General features: G+C 55.9%; 1 protein-coding gene across 3 annotated transcripts in view; it reads right to left on the minus strand.

Moving 5' to 3' along the window:
* The window catches only part of GRM4 (glutamate metabotropic receptor 4), a 116,156-nt gene that overhangs the window by 106,111 nt on the left and 4,045 nt on the right, over positions 1-6,000 (minus strand). The gene's annotated exons all lie outside the window — the stretch shown is intronic.

The raw sequence follows: 6,000 nt of genomic DNA on the forward strand, positions 1-6,000 counted from the left end.
TATTGTTGTTATGATTAAATATTTATCTGCAAGGGTAGAGGAGAGAACACCAGCTCTTCCTCATTCTCACTGCTAATTTGGGCTAATTTCCCCTGGGGTTCCTTCCCTTGCCCCAGCCTCCCGCTCAAAGCCAGCAACCTCCCTCCCCTCAACTTAGGAGGCCACAAGGAGAAAAGCTAGAAGCTGAGTCAGGGACCGGTTGGGGCGCTGACTCCCAGGCTCCCCTCCCGATGAGCTTGTCAAAGGAAGACCAGCAAGTCATGTGCACATGCTATGCCTCAGTTTCCCAAGCTATTTAGAAGAAAGGTTTGCGTTTGGATTGGGGGGTGGGGTTCCTGAGATGTGGTCCCTGCATCCAGCCAAGCAGGGGTCTCGGAGCTGCTGGTCCCCAACTTGTAATCCACCCCCCAGAGGCCCTGACTACTGCAGTTCTGGGGAAAGGAGAGGGAAGAGGTAGAACTCAACTCCCGAACTTCTCTGGCAAACACCTTCTCAAACCTCACCTCACATCTGACCCCTCATCAAAATGCTCCCTCACCTGTTAGCTCCTCAGAGGCCAAGAACACAGCTACTAATTTCCCTGCAGCCCATTTTGCAGGAGAACCAGAAGTCCGGAGGCCTCCCATATCCCTCCCAAAGGCACAGAGCAAGTCAAGATGGGGCAAGACTCGGGGAGAGACCTGGGGCAGCCTGCAGGAAAGCTTCCTAATACCACATTAGCTCATGAAGCCAGGAACCAGTGACCCAGCACTGGCGGAAGGGCTAAGGAGAAGGCTGAGAGTAAGAGCCTTTAAGATGCTGGGAGGGAGGGAGACCCCTGGATGGATCATCTCCAACCCCACCTCCCTGTGCATGAGCTTATCAGATCGCTTCCCCCAGGGGCTGTAGGGAGTGAGGGGCTCTGGGGGACTCGCCAATGATGCCAGGGCCCCGTAATTCAGACAGGAGGAGCCTCAGACAGGAGGAGCCTCGGACAACTCCCCCAGTCCTGCGCCTGCCCTGCCGTCCCCTGGAGAGGCTTTGGGTCCCAAATCTCTGAGACGGAAGGGCTGGAGGAGGAGGCAGCCTGGGGGGCATACTGCCCCTGCAGGGACACATTCTCAGCTATCACAGGGGAGGGAAGGAGTACCATGGGTGAGTCAGCCTGCACAATGCAGTGCTGTCCTGTCCAAAGGCTGGAGGGCCCGTGGAGCAATGACAAGGCCGTGTGCTGTGCTGGGCCCCAGACTAAGTGCTTGGTTTACATTGTCAGGAGCTGGCTGGCGTCATCCCTCCCACACAGATGAGCCCACACTCACACAGTGACCTCCACCCCAGGCACACGGCTCCACACAGACCCCTCGCAGCCCCCCGCCCCACCGTGCCAGCCCAGAGGCCTCCTCGAGTCCCCTGCAGGTCCAGGCTTGGGTGGCCTGGATTAAAACTGGTGGGATGGTCGGCATCACTGTCGTGATGTGGCCGTGTGCTGAGGCCACAGCAGGGCAGAGGCTGGCTGGGAGACTGACAGATAGCCGCTTCTGACTGTCTGTCCTCCCGGGCTTCCAGGCTCTTCGTGAGGGCTCGAAACCGGCTTCTCCTAGAAACTTGAGCCCCTCCCCAGGCCAAGCATCCTGCGCATGGAGGCACGGGTACACACACCACACACACACACGCACACATACACACACACACACCACACACCATTCAGAAACATATACACACCACACACACCATATGCACACACATATCCCACACCTCTTATACAAGACACATGTACCATACACACACACACACAATGGAGAGAGGCAGAGGCTACACAGAGTAAGGAGGCCTCAGTAAGAAGAAAAGCAAACACTTGCAGAATTAGAATCAAGACCCCAAGGCCCCAGGCCCAGCGCCAGGCTGCAGAGCCGGCTCACAGCCGCCCCCCCCCCCCCAGCAGCCCTGGGCCCCACTCCATCCCTCAGTCCTGCCAGGCCTGCCTTTTCTGACCATCTCCAAAGAGCTTGGGCAAACCACCACCTCTTTTAGCCTCCCCTCCTTCCTTTGATCCTGTAGCAGGAACAAGGGAAAAGTAAAAATACTCGGACTGAAAGGAGCCACCAAGAGCAGAGGCTGGGGGTGGGGCAGGGACAGCCGAGGCCATGCTTCCAGATGCCATAGGGCTATCTCGATCTTAAGGCAGGGGGACGGAGTTCTCAGACAGCCTTCCAACCTCAGACACCTCAGACGTTCGAGGGGGTTGGTGGAGAGGGACATATCCCTCCCCAGATGAAGTCACCGGGAAGGCAGGGGGTCTAAACAGGTGCCTGCCACCCACCTCCAGGGGGTCTCTCATTCTGTCCTTTCTCTCTCCATCCCCACCTCTCTCCTCAACCCCTATATTCCTCTCCCCTCTACCCAGGGCCAGATCTTTGGCTCCAGACAAGCAGGGCAGGACGAGGAGAAGAGGGAGGAGCATGTGGTCATCTCCACATACAACAGCATTTCTCAGAACATCCTCTTCAGTGAAAGGGGGTGTGAGAAGGCGATGGCTGTCATCTACCCTCCCCCCACAGCCCAGGCACCACACTATCTGAGGGCGTCTCTGATATCTGCAGGCCCGAAGGGAGGAACTCCCCCAACCTGTTTCGGTGACCCCTTCCACGCCCTAAGGAGCTGGATCCTGTGCTTCCTCACATCTAACCTAAACCCTTCCCTCCACAACCAGGGCCCGGGCCCGGGCCAGGAGGAACCACAAACCATAAAACAACAACCCGATCCACAGAGAGCCACTGTGATTTCCTAAGGTCTGACTTATTTTCCACTAAGCTGCTTTTGATTCTCCCAAAGCTAAGGAAAGAGAATTCTCCCCAAGCCCAAAGTCAAGGCCAGAGTCAGAGGAAATGACCCTGCTCTCCACTCCCTGGGATGGGGGCTGGGGCTGGGGGCTGCTGGCAGAGCTGCTGGCTCCTGCTCTCAGCCTCTCAAGTTCTGGGCTCTTCCACCCGCCCCACCTCCCAGAACTCCCCCCACCCCAGCCACTGCCTCTCTTGAGTCAGGCCTCCTCCCTCCCCTCAACTTTTCCACTTGAATCCTCCCTCTTCACCTTTGCCTCTCTTGTGGCCCAGCCCTGGTGCTCAGAAAAGCTAGGCATCACGGATGGATGCGTGGAGTCTGTTTGGAATCTCCTGAGCTGTTTAGATGCCTCATCGCCCACATCTCACACTTCCCCAAGTGGGGCTGGCAGCTTTGCTCCCCAATGGGAATATTGAGAGAGAACTGGAGGTCTCCTGTGCCCACAGGAGCCCATGGGGACCTGAGACACGGGCCTGCATGCCACCTCTGCGGCCCCTGCTCTCCTAACCCCCTGTGGGACCCCACACTGGTGTGTTCTGCTGGACAGTCTCGTCCCAGATGGACAGGGGTAGACCCAGGGAGCAGCACCCTACCTTGCTCCACCAGCAACAAGGCCCATAGTTTGATCTCCACCAGTGTGACTCCAAGTCTGGGGGTGTGGCCAATTAGTTCCCTCAAACCCCAGCAGCCCAAGTTGGAGGATCATGTCGTACTCCACTTGCTGTCTGCTTCCCAGCCTGGCACAGTGCCAGGAACTGTGGACGTGAATGAATGATGTGATGTTATGAAGGATTCTAAGTTCTTCCCACCCTCTCTCTCAGGGCATTAATGTAACAGGAACAGCAGCCCAGTTCCAGGCCTGAGGCACTCCCCAGGCTAGCCAGGCTAGGTCTGAAAAGCAAGAAGAAGCCACAGTGGGGGTCTGGGCTCCATACCCCCTTCTCTTCCCAGCTCCAAACAGCTCCAGCTCTCCAGCCTGCATCAGGAACCCTCCCAAGGGCAGAAATCCCAGATCTCGCTTCTCAAGTCATCACTTCCCCATTCCCCGGAACAGCAAGGGCCCGATTCTGAAGTGACTGATTCTGTGCTGGGCATGAGGTGGACACTGCCATGTACGTGGACGGAAGGAAATGGCCAGAGGAGCGGAGAGATGAGGATATCATTCCTCAGCTTAATGCCCATAGAAACTAAAAAGAAAACTTCAGATCCATGGCTGTGCTTTCCCCACTCCATGATTCCCTATAGCCTCCTCCCTGTGACTCTCACCCTTCAGGTAGCCACTGGACTCTTCCTCCTCTAAGAAGCCTGCCTGGATTATCCCAGTTCCTGATTCCTCCTCACACATGCATGTCTCTCTCTCTGTTGCTATTTGACAAGGATGAGCCTGGAAGATTTTAAGGGCCTGCATGAACCACTCTCATCTCTGTATCCCCTGTGCCTAGCCCAAGGCTCAGAACACAGAAAATTCTCAATAAACAACAAGACACGGGCAGGTCCATGCCCAGAGTCAGCCGGCAGCCAAGGGGGATCCCAGAGCAGAATCTGCAGCAGCATTCCCCATCCGCAGAGTAGGTCTTGGACCCGGCACCAAATTCTTACAACCCCCCTGTGTGGTCAGGCATAGAATACAATCTCATCTGCCACGGCAATCTGACAATCTGGTTATTGACCTGTGTCATTGGAATGTGTGGTGAGCACCTGCTGTGTGCCGGCTCTGCTCTGGGCACTGGGAAACTAGAAGTTAGGAGCAATGGACACCAGCTCCTGCCCTGTGGGGTCAATCTGGGAGGTGGCACAGGACAGGCGATAAACAGACCACACAAAGATGTGCGGCACTTTGGGGAATCAAGGGGTTAGGAAGAAACCTAAGGCGGGGAAGGAGAGAGGTCAAGACCCTAGTGCTTTTTCAGAAAAAGATAGGGATGGCTTCTCTGAGGAGGTGGCATAGAAGGAACAACAAAACACAGAAAAGGTGTGAGCCTTTCCTGGGGAGAAGTGTCCCAGGGAGAGGGAAACAAGTGCAAAGTCCCTGAGCTGTGCTAAGCATTCATTGTTCTAGGACCAGCAAGGAAGCCAGTGCACCTGAAGGGCTGTGGGAAGGGTGAGAAATAGGAGAGGTCAGAGAGGGCATCGAGTACAAGATCTAACAAGACCTCTGTGGCTGGAGAAATGGGGGCCCACTGGAGGGCTTGGAGCACAGTGACAGGCAAGGATTCACGACAAACTCCCAAGAGCTGCCACCTGCTAAGGCCACAGCAGCTCACAGACACTGGAGGGCAAAGCAAGCCCATCTCATCAGCTCTGGGCACTTCCCACCCCTGCCAATTCAGCCCACGAAAGGCCCAACACTGATCCTCCCCCTCCCCAAGAGCCAGAGCCCAAATCTCCTCCACCTACCAGCCCCCACTCCCATGCAGACCCCAGGGCCTCTCCTTCCTGCCCCAACTCGCCCCACCCCCACCTACCGCCACCCTCCCGTGTTCTGGCACAATCCAAGTGGCCAAGTATCTTTGTTTGCAGCTGGTGCTATTGTGGGCTTCCGGGCTAATGTGGTTTCTTCCTCTCTCCTCCTTCTTCCTGTCCCCCCTTCCTTAAATCAGAGCTTCCCCAAATCCGGCACTGCCTTGGAAGGCTAGGGCCCAGACTTGCGCAGCATGTCAAAGCCCAGACTCCACTGTCTGGCACAGCCACAAACATGACTGTGGCTGTGGGTGACACTCCCATTCCTAGGCCACACTGAAGCCAGGCAGGGAGAAGGCACCGTGACACCTGAGAAGTAATCACTCACTGAAAACCTAAGAATCCAGGTCAAGTCCCCAGTCTTGTTTCCAAAGATCTAAAATACCTGGGGCGCCTGGTTGGCTTTGTCAGTTAACCGTCTGCCTTAGGCTCAGGTCATGATCCCAGAGTCCTGGGATCAAGTCCCAGGTCAGGCTCCCAACCCAGCAGAGTCTGCTTCTCCCTCTCCCTCTAACCCTGCTCTCTCTCACACACTGTCTCTCTGTCTCTCTGTCTCTCTCTCTCTCTCTCTCTCTGTAGTAAATAAATAAATAAAGTCTTTTTTAAAAAGGAATTTTAAAATCCCTGGTAAGGATGTGAGCCACAGGGGCACCTGGGTGGCTCAGTGGGTTAAGCCTCTGCCTTTGGCTCAGGTCATGGTCTCAGGGTCCTGGGATCAAGCCC

Source organism: Mustela nigripes, chromosome 5, assembly GCF_022355385.1.
Source record: "Mustela nigripes isolate SB6536 chromosome 5, MUSNIG.SB6536, whole genome shotgun sequence".
NCBI classification, from domain to species: Eukaryota; Metazoa; Chordata; class Mammalia; order Carnivora; family Mustelidae; genus Mustela; species Mustela nigripes.